Source organism: Coenobita brevimanus, chromosome 65, assembly GCF_032717465.1.
Source record: "Coenobita brevimanus isolate Jiangsu-jjx chromosome 65, ASM3271746v2, whole genome shotgun sequence".
Lineage (NCBI taxonomy): Eukaryota > Metazoa > Arthropoda > Malacostraca > Decapoda > Coenobitidae > Coenobita > Coenobita brevimanus.
Genome location: NC_137018.1, coordinates 51342510 through 51358127, shown reverse-complemented (window position 1 = coordinate 51358127; position 15618 = coordinate 51342510).

The window sequence follows — 15618 nt, the reverse complement described above, 5'->3', positions numbered from 1 at the left end:
CTACTGTATCTATATATATATATATATATATATATCTCTCTCATCATCATCATCAGCCGTTTGAGTATCCACTCAAGGACCGGCCTATTCCAACCGAAGTCGGGACGATACAGCCAATGTATCTCTACCAAGTGGCTTAGGCTGTCTGGTAGAGATTGTATGTATGGTGAGAAGTGCTTGTAAGTGTAACTGTAGTGTTGGAGTGGCTTTGGATGTGTGTGTAGTCTGTGAACCAAGTGTAATTGGCAAGCACAAGCCGACTGGGTGCAAGTATACTTTATAGTAAGCAACACTGGTTCAACCACAGCACCCCTTGTGTCCGCCAATGCAGTAAGTGGCGGGCTGAACACTCCCAAAGTTTATTACACTGCTGGCGGGGCGAGAACCCTGGTTTTATATATATATATATATATATATATATATATCATGCACAATCAAGGGAATTAATAGGGAAAAAAACATTACAACCAAATAAACCATTAAAACCAAAAATGTTTTTAGGTTTAGTTAAAAAAACATGGTTTTTGGTTTTTATATTAAAAAAAAAAAAAAAAAAAAAAATCCACCCTGCCTCCTACACAACTGTGTTCAATTCTGGAAAGGTTACTCATACTGAAGGAGTTTATTCCAGTCATATTTAACTACTCCAATCCAAAAAAAAATTTCCTGGGATAAATCAAATAATCAGGAAATATCATAAATATGATGAGAAAAGCTGCTCCCAAACTCAAAGGGTTAGCACTCTCCAATCATCCACTCTCAGCTGAACAAAATCATCGGAGAAATGCTGAATTAACCCCATGAATCTGACTGACATTTAAAATTTATTTTTGCTGCTACCACATGAATTTATTCATCTTAAGACAGACCTCTCATACTGAAGGGGTATACTAATACTATCCTACCCCTCCAGTCTGAAAGGTCTAACATGATCAGAATCGTCTGGAGACAGCATGAATGAAACAGAAAACATGTCACTGGATTGCAAGAGTTGAAATACTAGACTTGTCCTGCCCACTGTGGTAGGACCCCATATTATATTTACAAATCATAATAGATAGATAGATAAATAGATAGATAGAAGCAGGGAGTCAGACGATGAGAAGGTGTTGTGTCTGCGAGAATCGAGCAGTGCTAAACATGCTTACACACTCTTAACACTGAGGAAAGCTGACGACAGCGGCCAGTAAGGAGATGATGCAGTTAGCTGTCAGCAGTCCTCTCGTGAACAAAGACCTAGTAACCATACACACACATACTCACACACAGGCTCCTTAAGCTTTCCATCCACGAGGAACACATAAAAGTTACATAAAAGTTACATCTTGTTAATGCAACTGTTACATAATTGGCAAAGTGTAACGACAAACGATTGCATTATGTTACACTTTGCCAATTATGTAACAGTTGCATTAACAAGATGTAACTTTTATGTAATTTTAACTACAATTATGTACCTACAAACGATATGTAACAATTATGTAACGACAAAACAGTTGCATTAACAAGATGTAACTTTTATGTAACTTTAACTACAATTATAAGGCCAAGACACTTATGTAATAGTTGCATTAACAAAATGTAACTACAATTATAAGGCCAACACAATTATGCATTACCACAATATTTTGTAACAATTCATAAAATGTTACAATTATGTAGTACCACAATGTTAGTACAATATTATAAGTCATACAATTATAGCACAATTCTGTATTACCAGTATCATCATACAAGTTAGGTGAAATATTAGACATTACTAAAGTGATAACTCAAATATGTAATGTATAACCTAGCAGTATTACCATTGCACAATTATATGCGTAATATTACTGAATAATCACTATTCACTATATTATATGTATACAATATTCATACAATTATGTTACTTTACAATATTGTATATTTCCCTTAATTAGCTTATAAGTTCATTATAATGTATATATAATATGTATTAATATATTATGACTATTAAATGTCGATGGTACACCATTTTTGCGCGGCCGAGCAGTGTGGTAGAACTCCATATTATATTTACAAATCATAATAGATAGATAGATAAATAGATAGATAGAAGCAGGGAGTCAGATGATGAGAAGGTTTTGTGTCTGCGAGAATCGAGCAGTGCTAAACATGCTTACACACTCTTAACACTGAGGAAAGCTGACGACAGCGGCCAGTAAGGAGATGATGCAGTTAGCTGTCAGCAGTCCTCTCGTGAACAAAGACCTAGTAACCATACACACACATACTCACACACAGGCTCCTTAAGCTTTCCATCCACGAGGAACACACGTGACACACCCCTGCTACACCAGATTTTAGGAAAGAGAGTTTAGAAGGGGACAAGCGATCCTAGAGACAGGTCACGGGAGAAGGTCTTAGCGATTTGAGAGAGAGAGACAGATAGCGAGACAGGGAGGTAGCTACCCGGGACTTATACTCGTTCCGTGTGAGAGACTTGTTAATATTTCCAAGACAAATAAAAATAGTCCCATACTATTCTTTACCTCTCCTGTTACTACATGACACCACAAGGGGATTAATACAGCACTGACCGTCATCCTGTTGGTAGACACACTGGCTCCCCCATCAGCCTGCAGGTTCTGAGGATGTACACAAGTTAGGTATTACCATCATCATCTACCACCATCACTCACATCATCTACCATCATCATCCACATCCTCTATCATCATTCATATCATCTCATCCTTATCATCTATTATCATCATCATCCATGTCATCTATCCTCATAATCATCATCATCCACCTCATCTATCATCAATATCATTCATCACCATCATGATATCATCCTCATTATCATCATCATCCACATCACTGATCATCATTCTTATCATCCATCAACATGATTATCCATATCATAATTTGCATCATCATCTACATTATATATCATCATCATCCACAACATTATTACCCACATCATCATCACTTGCATCATCTACATTATACATCATAATCATCACTGCCCCTACCCTAAATTTCTTCTGAGATGAGATGAAGTTGTGTATCAACAGTTCAACACTGAAAAAAGAATGAGAAAGGGCATTTCCGTCAGTCATCTCCTGTTCAGGGGTTCCCAGGAGAATGCAAGGCATTAGCAATGATGATGATGATGATGATGACTAAATGGGAGCTATCAATATCATCATGCTAGACCAACTCAATCTAAACTGCTGACTGAATCTACACCAAAACTGGCAGTGATGTGTAGTTTGTCAATGGCCTTATACTGTCCCCCAAAACTGCCATCAGGTCTCTAAGTGAATATGGAAGTTTAAAATGTCAAAACTTAACAGCAAACTGACAAGACTGCTGTGTGTTGTGTAGTGTACTGAACATTGCTGCCTCCTGCAGCCAATATGCAGTACTGAACACTCTCCTGCAGCCAATATGCAGTACTGAACACTCTCCTGCAGCCAATATGCAGTACTGAACACTGTGTCTCCTGCCACCAATATGCAGTACTGAACACTGTGTCTCCTGCAGCCAATATGCTGTACTGAACACTGTTGTCTCCTCTGACCAACATCCACTATATTTACCTTCTCAGCATCCTTGTATCTACGCACCTCAGCCCTCATTATGTCACCTTCACTCCTGGTGCGTCGCTTGGTCTAAGGAGGAATGTACATCATTACAATTAAATCACACAAGTGAAACATATGAATGCAGACTATCACAGCAGCAATATGTACAAAATCTAGTAATTCTTTCTAGAACTTCTTCTTGTGGTCCCTGTCACAAATGAACATAACTGGTGTACTGCAGGATGAAGCTACCATTCTGCAGTCTGTCACCTTCCCTTAGAGAGAGAGAGAGAGAGAGATTCTGGGATGTATTTATAACCGGGCAACAGAGCTGCTCAGCTGTATCAGTGCCATCAGGTGAAGGCATCCCTCTGCAGCAACTCTTACTGGAATGCAACAGGATTACCTGGATTCCTAAAAATTTACTCTCTATTAGTCTTAGGTGTCCTTCAAATTGTTGGGTATAAAAGATGCACTGCACAGTTATGGGAAACTAATTACCTTTTTCTTCCCCTCCCTGGATCTCTCAGCCACCCGATTCCTCCTCTCATGTGCTCTGGCCTGCCCTTTCTCCATTACTTGTGCTGGCAACACAAAGTATCAGACAGTTACCCAAAGAGTAGGTGATTTAAGATGCAATGCACTGACATCTGAAATGTATATAGTATTCAATTAAAAAAAAAATCATATAAGAAATGTGCTATAAAAAAAAAAAAAGCAAAACATTTAGTAAACAAGTACAGTACTGCAATCAAGCAAATGAGTTTCAGATCTGAAGAGACTTAAAACCAGGGACTGAATACTAATAGTAAATCCAGTGGGAAACAGTGACTGTGGGTCACAGCACATTACAGTACTACATACATTAACACAGCAGCATGAACACAGGCTTTATTTTCATGTAATTTTTGTTAGTTAATTTTACAGGGCAGGTCACCAACCCTCTGCCAACCCACTTTATTGTCACACAGGGAACATACATGATTTGGTTATAAGGTCACCAACTTGCATGGTACAGTATATGATTTTTCTGCTTACAAGAAATCATCTAGTTTGTCAATCAGTGTAGAGTCACTTAAGGTAGTTTTACATTGTGTGAATGGATGAAGTTACTGCATGCACAGTGATGCTGGATGGTGAGGACATAAGGAATGTGAGCACATTCAAGTGCTGTACTTATGCAGTGTGATGAGTAAGGATGGAAGTTTAGAAGACAAACTATTTGAAAGGATGCAGCAGGGAGGAAGGTTGCTAGTTCACTGAAAGCAGTGATAAGGAATAGGGAAGTGAGCAGGGTTGGCAAATAACCCACTTTATACGAAAAAGCCCAATCCACCGGGGGGGGAAGGCAATTTTTTTTTTTTTTTTTTTTTTTTTTTTTTTTTTTTCCCAAAGTGTACCAGAAAACAAATAAAATAATAATGTTTATACCTCATTATGGACAGCCCAATTACATGGTGGATGCTTTTGGAACACCGAACAGCAAGGAAAGATACACTTCCGAGAGGGTTCTGCCAATATTTCAAAGACTTATTAAGCTGTCCTCCTAGCTCAGCATCCATTGAGAGGATTTGTTCAACTTTTGGCCATGTGCGGTCAACACAGAAACAGACTTGGTGTGGAGAAGGCCATAAAGCCTGTGAAAATTTACAAGCATCTGCACCTGACAATGAATGACAAAGATGATGAAAACAGTGATGAAATGTCAGATATAGTTCCAGAAATGACTATTGGCTAATCATAAGAAATAAATGCAATATGCTTGTAGGTTCACTACTTCAGGTTTGATCAATAATAAGCTTGATCTCTTCTTATACAGTATAAATTTTTTTTACACAGGTGGGAAAAGCTTTAACATGATGAATTTAATTCAGGTAAAAAAAAAAAAAAAAAAAAAAAAAAAAAAAAAAACTCACGACGGTGAGGAAAGCTATAAAAGAAAAAATTCTTATGATGGTGAAGAAATCTATAACCTGATATTTTCTAACTTGGATAAGGAATAACATTATTATTTGCCAAGAAATATTATTTTCTTATGTTGGTGAGGAATTTAGGAAAGTAATGACATGATAATTTTTTAATTGAGGCAAAGAATTACATTTTTATTTGAAAAAGTTATTTTCTTACATTGATTAAGAAAACCATAAGTAACATGATTTGCTTTGTGTCAAAGAATAACTTTCTAATTTGAAAAATGTTATTTCTTACCTGTATATTGGTTAGGAAAGCTACAACCAGTAACATGATTTGTTTTAATTGAGTCAAAGAATAACATTCTTATTTGCAAAGAGTGTGTTTTTCTTATGTTGGTGAGGAAAACTATAATCAGACTTTTTTACAACTGAGGTAAGGAATAACATTATTTTATGATCTATTATTCTGAACAATACACAGATACATATTTCACTGAAGCATGGAGAATCTAGAGACTTCTAAAGAAATGCAGATATTGTGACTCAAGAGAAGTTAGTCAATTATAGTATTTACAAATATTCTTTTCTATTATTTACAGTCACTGACATATTATCTGAGGTCACATGCCACAAAATTTCAGTTGTGGCCATTGCAGGTTTTTCAGAATGCAGTATATAATACTACTAGCATTACGGTATTATCATTTAGCGTAATAGTGTAGATGCTAGCTAAACAGTTACCAAAGAAGGTACCTTGATGTATAAGATTAAAAACTATTATTGAAAACATTAACAGAAATTTGATATTATGCAGTACTGTTCAAGCCAATAGGCAAATCATTATTTTATTGTACCATATTATGTGAAATGTGGATATTATGCTATGAAAGTAAGGACACTACGATTATGCTTGATAAAATATTAATCTAATGCTTAGCAATACTTATGGTGTTTTTTTTAACCAGTAAAACAAAATGCAATGAGTACCTATGATTTATTACTGATATTTTAATATTTTTCTGCTCACATATTGAAAATTTATGCTCTGCTTGCTTGTGTTATAAGTTTCTGAGATACTGGCTCATATTACATTGAGTTTCTGTGATTAAATACATTATTTTGAAAAAAATAAAGTGGGTAAAATACTGTTTTTTCAAGTGGGTTTTATTGGGAAAAAAAAAAAAAAAAAAAAAAACAGGTGGGCAAAACCAGGTCACCCACTTTGGTGCCAACCCTGAGCATGGAAATAAAAAAGCCACTGCACAAGTATATTGTGATGCCCACTTTACCATACGAGAGAGAAGCTTGGATCATGTTGGCAAGACACAAGTCAAGAATGAGAATAGAGGATATGAGTTATCTGAGAGGAGCATGTGGAGTTACAAGGAGACAGGCAGACAAGTGAGGATGCAGAGGAGCAATGCGGTGCTGATGTCGATGCAACTGGGTCTCAAGAGAAATACCCTGAGTGGTCTGGCCATGAGAAGAGGATAGAGAATGAGAGACTTACTAGAAGTGCCTGTGAGGAGGAGGGGGAGACAGGAAAGAGGAGAGGACAAATGAGATGGAGGGATTGAACAGAGAGATATGGGGGGTGGGGGTGAGCTGACAGGAGGGCAGCCAATTAGAAAAGACCAAGGCAAGGTGTAGGTGACTTGGTTGTGGCCACCCCTTACAGGATTAAGACATCTAGCAACAGATAGACAGGAAGCATAAATACAGTAATAATGAAGGAAATCACCATACTGAAACTACTGCAGCTTCAGAAGTGAAGGTACACACATTAAGGCTGTGGCCATACTGGGGGTGTGCAGGTGTGGGCAGATAAGGAGACAAGGGCCAGCTAGCATGCTTGAATGTCCATAGCAGAAATGCAGACTTTTTTCTGGTCCTCTTCCAGTGCAGTACAATAAACGCTCTGTCCCTATGCTTGGTATGGGATACATCCCAAACAGAGGGTTTGCACGAAACATAGAATGAGTTGCTCAATATCCACCTTATGCCACTGTCTGTACGATCTGAAGTTTGGGATAGAATTCTCATCTGCTCCTGCCTGCATGACCATTTCTGTGGATTAAAATACTCCTGCCCACACCAAGCCAGTGCCTGTGTTTCCACAGCCTAAGAGTACTCTAGTGATCTGTACAAGAAATAAATGACAGATATACAGGCAATAAATCAGGCATAGTAAGACCACAAATAACAGGATGACACGATCAGAGCTACATATTACCCAAATACACCATAGAGGAAGGAGTTTATTAAAGGCAACTTGGTACCAGTATAGGGGACCAGCAATTACTAAACCCAGAAAAGTACTAAATGACAAATGTCCATGTACAGCTGATGATGCCATGGATGCTCCACACACCTTGACCTGTGCTGGGCCTGGCCCTTTGTACAGATGCTAAGTTAGATGATTTATAAAGGGCAAGGGGGATAGGAATAAAGATATTACTCTAACCTAACTCAACAGGGCCAACAAAGAGTGAGGTGTGTGGAGTGTCCATGACATCTTTTGCCTGATGTCATTAGCCATGCATGTGCAGATATCATCTGGTACACTTCCGGTCTGCTAAACCAGTAACTTGGTGACACCATCTATGGCATGAGCAGTAAAGACAAACCATTATTATCATCATCATTCAGACCATTTTCCCATCTAAGGATAGTGTGGGGAAGGGCCCAGACAGCAATAAAACCTGAAGAAAGGAGAACTAACAAATGCAAGTTAAAACATGTCTCACATTAACATCAGATAACATGGCAATACAAGTGTACAACACTGTACAGTACTTCTGCACCTAATGCACATATTATTGCTGCCACAGACACATCACACATTTAAACCAATCCAGAGCTGCATTACTGGTACCTGTAAATGTGAGGATGAATCTTCCTTCAGCATCAAAAAGCAGAATATAAGAATACAGTACAGTCATACACCTTCATATTACATGCAAAGAGAGTTATGGTAAGTGTCTGAAAACAGAAATGATGCCCCATTTCCTGCCATCAAGGCCAGGCTGAAGCATGAATAGCTTCCTTCAGAATAAGCTTCCTGCCCTATTCAGTTAAAAATAATCATGATTTACAGACTAATTTTTCGTACATTTTTTAGCAGTACTGTACTTTGAATCCACACAGTGAACTAAACAGCCAGCTCTACATTTCCCCAATCATCAAAACACTCCTTCATCAGAAGGAGTCAGTTGGAAATGTCAAGAAATTAGTGGCCAGGTGGCACCAGGTGTCGGTTGGAACCCCACTCATTTTTGCGCCACAGTTTGAAGTGGCCGCCACTTTATCTCATCACCAAAAGCTAGGGAGGGACTCCCACCAGCCGAGCCAACCATTGCTCAGTCATCTCTGTGACTCTGCCAGGTGTAAAATTATCTTTTCTTAACTCTTCTCGTCCAATTCTGTTCCTGCCTCACGGCCTCATCCACCCATGTCAAACCTCTTTACAAGGATACAGTACATCCCTGCAGTACGCGAGTTCCGAGCACGCGATCCCCCTTGTACGCGAGGACCTATTATTATTTTTTATTTTTTTTTTTAAATTGTATTTTTTATTAGTACGCGAACTGAACTCCTTGTAAGCGGGACGGGCAGCGAAAAGTGGCCCAAATCCAGGGTTACCCCGAGTACGCAACACTGTCCCCCAAAGAAGCGATAACGGGTAAAGGTGAGCAGCCATATTCTTGTTGGTTCAGTTAAGCCATATCCTTGTTGATTTACCCAGCAAAGCAACAATCTTGTTGGTTTACTTTATCTTAGGTACAGTAATCCCTCTAATATCCGGACGCCCAATAACCGAACATCCCCACTAACCGAACCTTATCGTCCTGGGATCAAACATTCCCAAAATGGTCCGAAAATCCAAAAAAATTGGAAAAAAATTCGATTTTTTGCCGTCCGTAATTTGAACTTGCCGCGTCAGCGTGGAGAGCATTGTTTTGGTTCGTCATTCCTCCGACGTCCGATAGAGCGCCGCTGCATCCTCCCCACTTCCCGCCTGTCTCTCACCGCGACAAGACCTACACTCTTCGCCATGGCTGCCCACGTGCTCGCTTTTGTGGTGGTGCCGTACTTGCTGCAAGGCCTCCTGCTGCTCTCTGCCCTACTCTTAGTGTGTGTGATGATGGCCCCGCCTCCTGAGAAAAGGAAGCGAGTGGTGTTGACTCTGGAGAAGAAACGGGAGATATTGGAGAAGGTTGATGCGGGTTGGTCTTCCTCTCGCATTCTATGCGAGTTCAACCTGGCCCGGTCGACTTTGTTTGATATCAAGCGTTCCCGAGACAAGCTCATGCAGTACACGGCTGACTTCTCGTCGAGAAGCAAACGCAACGTGGAGAGGAAGGTTATGTTTACCCCCAAGTATGCAGAGATCGACCGCTCCACGTTGATTTGGTATCGACAGCAACGTGCAGCTGGTGTGATGGTACGTGGAACGGAGCTGAAGGCTGCTGCTGAGAAGTTTGCAAGGCTTCACGACGCCCTAGACTTCAAGGCATCCGAGGGTTGGCTCTTCGTGTTCAAGTTGTGACATGGCCTTACTAACCGTAAAGCACATGGCGAAGCATTGGACGCTAACGAGGATGGAGTGGACGAGTTTCGGCACAAGGTGAAAGGCTTGATCGACAGGGAGGGCCTCACTCTCGGTCAAGTCTATAACGCTGACGAAACTGGCCTATTCTATCGCTCGGTGCCAACGAACACTCTCGCCGATGAGACGGAGAAGCGTGTACCTGGCCACAAGCTTTCTAAGGAACGGATATCTGCTTTGTGTTGTGCCAATGCTAACGGCATGCACCGGCTTAAGCCCGTTATTGTTGGCCATGCAAAGCAGCCTCGGTGCCTTCGTGGGGTGATAGATGTCCTTCCTGTCGTATGGTACCATTCTTTGAAAACATGGTTCACAGCTGTGATTTTCAAAGACTGGTTTCACCATCACTTCGTCAAGGAGGTCATACATTACCAGACGAAGACACTGGGAATTCCTCGCGACCAGGTAAAGGCTCTCCTTCTCCTCGACAATGCACCTGCCCACCCGTGCGACAAGGACTTGGTTGCTGAGAATGGCCGTATTAGGTGCATGTTTCTGCCACCTAATACGACTGCTCTCATTCAACCAATGGACCAAGGAGTGATCGTGGCAACAAAGCGCCTGTACCGTCGGAAGTTCCTGGACGAGGTGATGGTGGTTCTCGAGGACGAGGACGAGCACAGGGAAGGACGTGACACTCGAGGCAAGCGGACTTTGGAAACCTTTCGCCGCTACAGAACATCAAGTCTGCGCTGTACAACTGGGCTAGTGCATGGAAGGAAGTCCCTGTGAAAACTCTTGAAAATGGTTGGTCTCGTCTGCTTCTCGGAACAGATGTGGAGTACGATTTCCTAGGGTTTGACGTGGATGACTTCCATGCACGGCTACGTACGCACGGCGACGATGTTGATGTGGACGATGTTCGTGAGTGGTTGGACGACGACGAGGGCGATCCTGGGTATCAGACGTTGTCTGATATCGAGATCGCGTCTTCGGTTGCTGGTGTCAGTCCCGAACTTGAAGATTCCGACGACGAAGGCGATGATGATGCAGACTCCGCCCAGCAGGACACTACTCCAGCCATCCCCAAGCTGAGCGCACTCTGGGAACATCTAGAGTTCGTCCTAGACTACCTGGAACACCCGGACTGCGACAGGGAGATGGGGCCCTTGGGACTCATGGAGGAAGTGCGTGCTTTCCGGCAGCGCATCATCAATCGCCAGAATCGTCGGTCCTTGCGTCAGTCAACGATTGACAGTTTTTTCAGGCCCGTGACCCCCGCTGTGCCAAGCCCTGGTTCCACTCCGTTGCCTCCCCAAGACAGGCCCTCATGCTCCTAGCCACAGCCCAGCACATCAGCTACAGTGGAGTCACTGCTCGACATGAGTTTGCGGCTGTCTTCAGAGTCTTCTGTAGTCGGTATGCCATCACCACTACCCACCGATGCACCCCTTGGACGCCTGCCAGTGATACTCTCGGGCTCTGACAGTGAATAAACAGCAAGAACTTCTCCACTAGACCACACGGGAATTTTGAGTGTTGTGCAGTGAAAAAAACGGTGTGTTGTGTTAAGGTTTTCAAGTTGGGAGAAAAGACTAAGTAGAAAAGAAATTTAACGTAACTAACCTTCTTTGTTTTGGCTTTGGAAACTTAAAAAAACTTGGGAAAAATTAATGTGCAACACTTAAATTTAATGGAACATTATTTGGACTAAAGTGAACACTGTGAAAAGAACGGACTTCTGTGTGTTAGTGACTAAGTTCAGTGCAAGACTTCAGGAAGAGTGTAGTGCAAGTGCTTCAGGAAATCGTTCTTACTGTCAGAGTCCGAGAGGAGGCGGTTATTCATCGAGGTGGCCAGGGACTTGCTGTAAGTAGCCAAAATGTTTCATGTTGTACTATTTTCCATACTATATTTACCAGAATGTTTCATATTGTATTTTTTCCCATACTATACTTACCAGAAAGTGTCATACTGTACTTCTTTCCATACTAAACTTACCTCATGCATGTGCAGTAGGAATGTGTTTTTCAGAGTTCGGTTAGGTTCGGTTAGGTTAGGTTCGGTTAGAGTCCGTAAGTACCAGAATGTTTATTAATGTATGAACATACTTCTAAACCCACATTTTATGTGTCTATTGCATTTATTTCAGTCATTTATGTGCCTTATTGGTGTGATTTGGGTGTTAAATAGGTGCTATGCATGTCCGGAGGGAGTTGTATAGGTGTTTCTCTGTGTTAGGGTCCGTAAGTACAAGTCCATAAGCTGGGGCCCAATATCCGGACAAAACCAATATCCGAACCTACCGATGGCTCTATTGATCCGGATATTGGAGTGATTACTGTAATATGTCTTAGATAATTTCCCTGTATAGTACAATGATTAGGTCTCAAAGGCATCTCAAGGGCTGCCCATGAAGGGGGGTGCCGGCCATATGTAATTTTTCCCTAAGTTTATGTATTCACAGTACGCGAATTCCTAGTACGAGACGTCCTCTGCCGCCCATATAGGCGCGTACTAGGGGGATGTACGGTACTAGGAAGGGACTCAGTGATAGTGCCATAAGGCATGCCCTGGACACCATTGTGTTTATACTCAGTCTTTTTTATCAAGGCAAAAATGCACTTGACAGGTTGGTGATGATTGGCTGAATGCAACATGTCTGAATAGCGTCTTTGTATTTCAAATAATTGCCAGTTTTGATTCACATTACTGGTAATTATCTGAAATACAACGATGTTATTCAGACATGCTGCATTCAGCCAATCATCACCAACCTGTCAAATGCATCTTTGCCTCTATATATATATATTAAAAAAAAAAAAAAAAAAAAAAAAAAAAAAAAGTATAGTTTACCTAATACTGTACTTGAGACGTTATCACACTGAGAGCAATGCCATAGCTGGGGACGTGGGCAGACGAACGAACACATCCTGTTCTCACGGCAAAAATTAGTCCTCTTCTTCACGTCATTAATCATTGACACAACAACCTACAGACTTGGGGATACTTTCATTCACAATTAGATGAGTTGTTGAGTAATATGGCCTTTAATTCATTTCCCTAACTACTATAATTTTTGAGATATGATGGTTAGAAGTAAGGCTATTTTGTGGAATTTTTCTGTACTGAGGTGACATGTGAGCAGATTTTTGCCCGGCATCCTGGAGTTAATACCAATATTGCTTTGACAAATTGAGGTTAAGTGCTAATTTACACACAACTTATCTATGAGGTTTCATAAAAGTCACAAATGAAGAACAATGCTCTTCTAAATACAACAAATACCGGTATGTTGCTATTATTCATCTAACAGCCCATACCTGATCTGGTAATTCTGGGGGTATTCTATTGTCACATCTCACCTATATAAACACTTGCTTGAATTGCCCTCGGGTGGGAAAGGAGGTCCGGATGATGATGATGATGATGCTTCTATGACACTTCAGTCAGAAATCAATACCGGTACTAACAAAAACATTTCACCCGTAAAAACTGCAGATGGATACAGTGTTAGGTGCCCTGACTCCCAGCCTGCTGTGTATTTGACTAACTGCTTCTGGTGCTGACGGTGGCACCACTACACAGTATCTTCAAAAGTTGCTAACTGGCAGGCTGGGCCTTGGCATGCAATGTACTGTATACAATGAACAGTGAAATTATTCCTCACAAAGTCCCAGTCCGATTTTAAAAGTCAGATTGCCACAGCTGTTTACTGTAACAAGTGCTCTCCCCTTCCTGCTGTCATGTTTTAGGAATGTTTTTGAAATAACAAAGCTAGCACTGACCCTCAGGCTAAGGCCTAAGGTAAGGTTTAAATTAGTTTTGGTCAGGTTTGAACTGTTCATCTCAAAGTCAGGTAAGGTGAGGTCAGGGTAGGTTTAGTTAAGGTTAATGGCTAAAATGTCTGGACTTTTTTTTAAATATTCAGGCTTGCACTGCTAGTCATTATACACTCATTTCTTTATTTTCACCTAAAAAAAAAAAAGGGCGGGTTAGGTTGGATATCCATGTTTTTCTCCTTGTTTTTTTGTGATTCATACAATTTCTATATGAATTTCTGCTGGAAATGAGCAGTTTTACACAATTTTCACCCCCCAAACAAAAACTCCTACTGCTCCCCCATTATTGCAAGGAACTGAAGGAGGGTTGGCATTTCTCAAAAACTTATAATTTCCATTGGAAATTAATATTAAAATCACAGGAAACACTTAACACAGACAAGGAGAAAACAGATTTATTTACAAATTGAGTATTGGCTGAAACAATGAATTTACCAATATGCTTAAAGTAAATGGCCTTTTACTTCTTAATAGCTACATAAGTAAACCAAAAAGGTTTAGCAGCAATAAACCAGAACTATAGTATTAACTAATTATATAATGATTACAGGTTAAAAAAGAAACTAAGTTACCAAGAACAAAAATATACCTGCACAGTATTTTCTTATTTTAGCCCATACTCGACTTCGCAATGATTCTATGATTTTTAAACTATGACCTAGCCTACTCAAATCCATTCTTCATCAAAAACTACCAGTTTTTTAAGATACACCCCCTCTCCCGAAATGAGTGAATTACCAGCCATTTCGGGAAGTGACCTACTTTCACCCCATTTAACCCAACCTACTGTAGATCCCATGCAATTCAATCAAAACAAATTCCAACCTTACCTTAGTCATTGGCCTCACATTCCTGAAACTAAGAGCAAAGATTGTAAAGTGCCCGTTGCTTTCACTGAGGCTATGGCAAAACTGGGTAGCCAGGCAGCAACTCGGCCAGTGATTGACAAGAGCAAATCATGTGCTGGCCACCAACTGGCTATTTACCATCAGCCTATGGCCAGACACTATAATCCTGTAAGGGGTAGCCTTTTGTCTTTGAGTTATTTGTTTTATGGAGAGGGGGGCAATAACCCTCTGCCAACCCACTTGCTGACATGTAAGGAACATATATGGGTTGGTTATATGGTTGCCACACACCATTGTACAGTAAATGGTTTCCTAGCTTAGAGGAAACTGTTAGGCTTGTCACTCAATGTAAAGCCACCTGAAAAGGAAAGATGAGTAATAAAAAGGTGACAGGAAAGATGGGAGAAATAGGAAGAATGGAGGGCAGACACAAAAAAGGAATGATCAGAAGAAGGAAGAAAGGAGGGCAGACACAGAAAACGAATGATAAAGTGAAGAGAGAAGTAGGCAGCACTACACCAAGTGAGCAACTGGCTACCTTAGATGAAAATTTTTATTATATCTGTTTTATCACTGCTACAATTGATTTCCAATGGAAGTGTCACAGAAGAAATGGCACATCCACAGGTGAGATGTAACTACAGTATACAACGTCAGTAAAATACTGTAACAGATCAACTGTGGGCTGAAACATGAATACTGAAAATCAGAAAAAAAAACAGAGTGCTGTCAACATGGAACATAAACAACTGAGGAATCTACTTAGGTAAATATGAATTATTAATACTACTGTGAGGCAAAAAGAGTGCATATGAAACAAATACACAAAGGCTGGCTACTAGAAAAATTGGTAGCCTAACCTTACCCAGCTACCCACCCAAACTTCACCCTTTGTAGTGTTTATATCAGACTTGCAC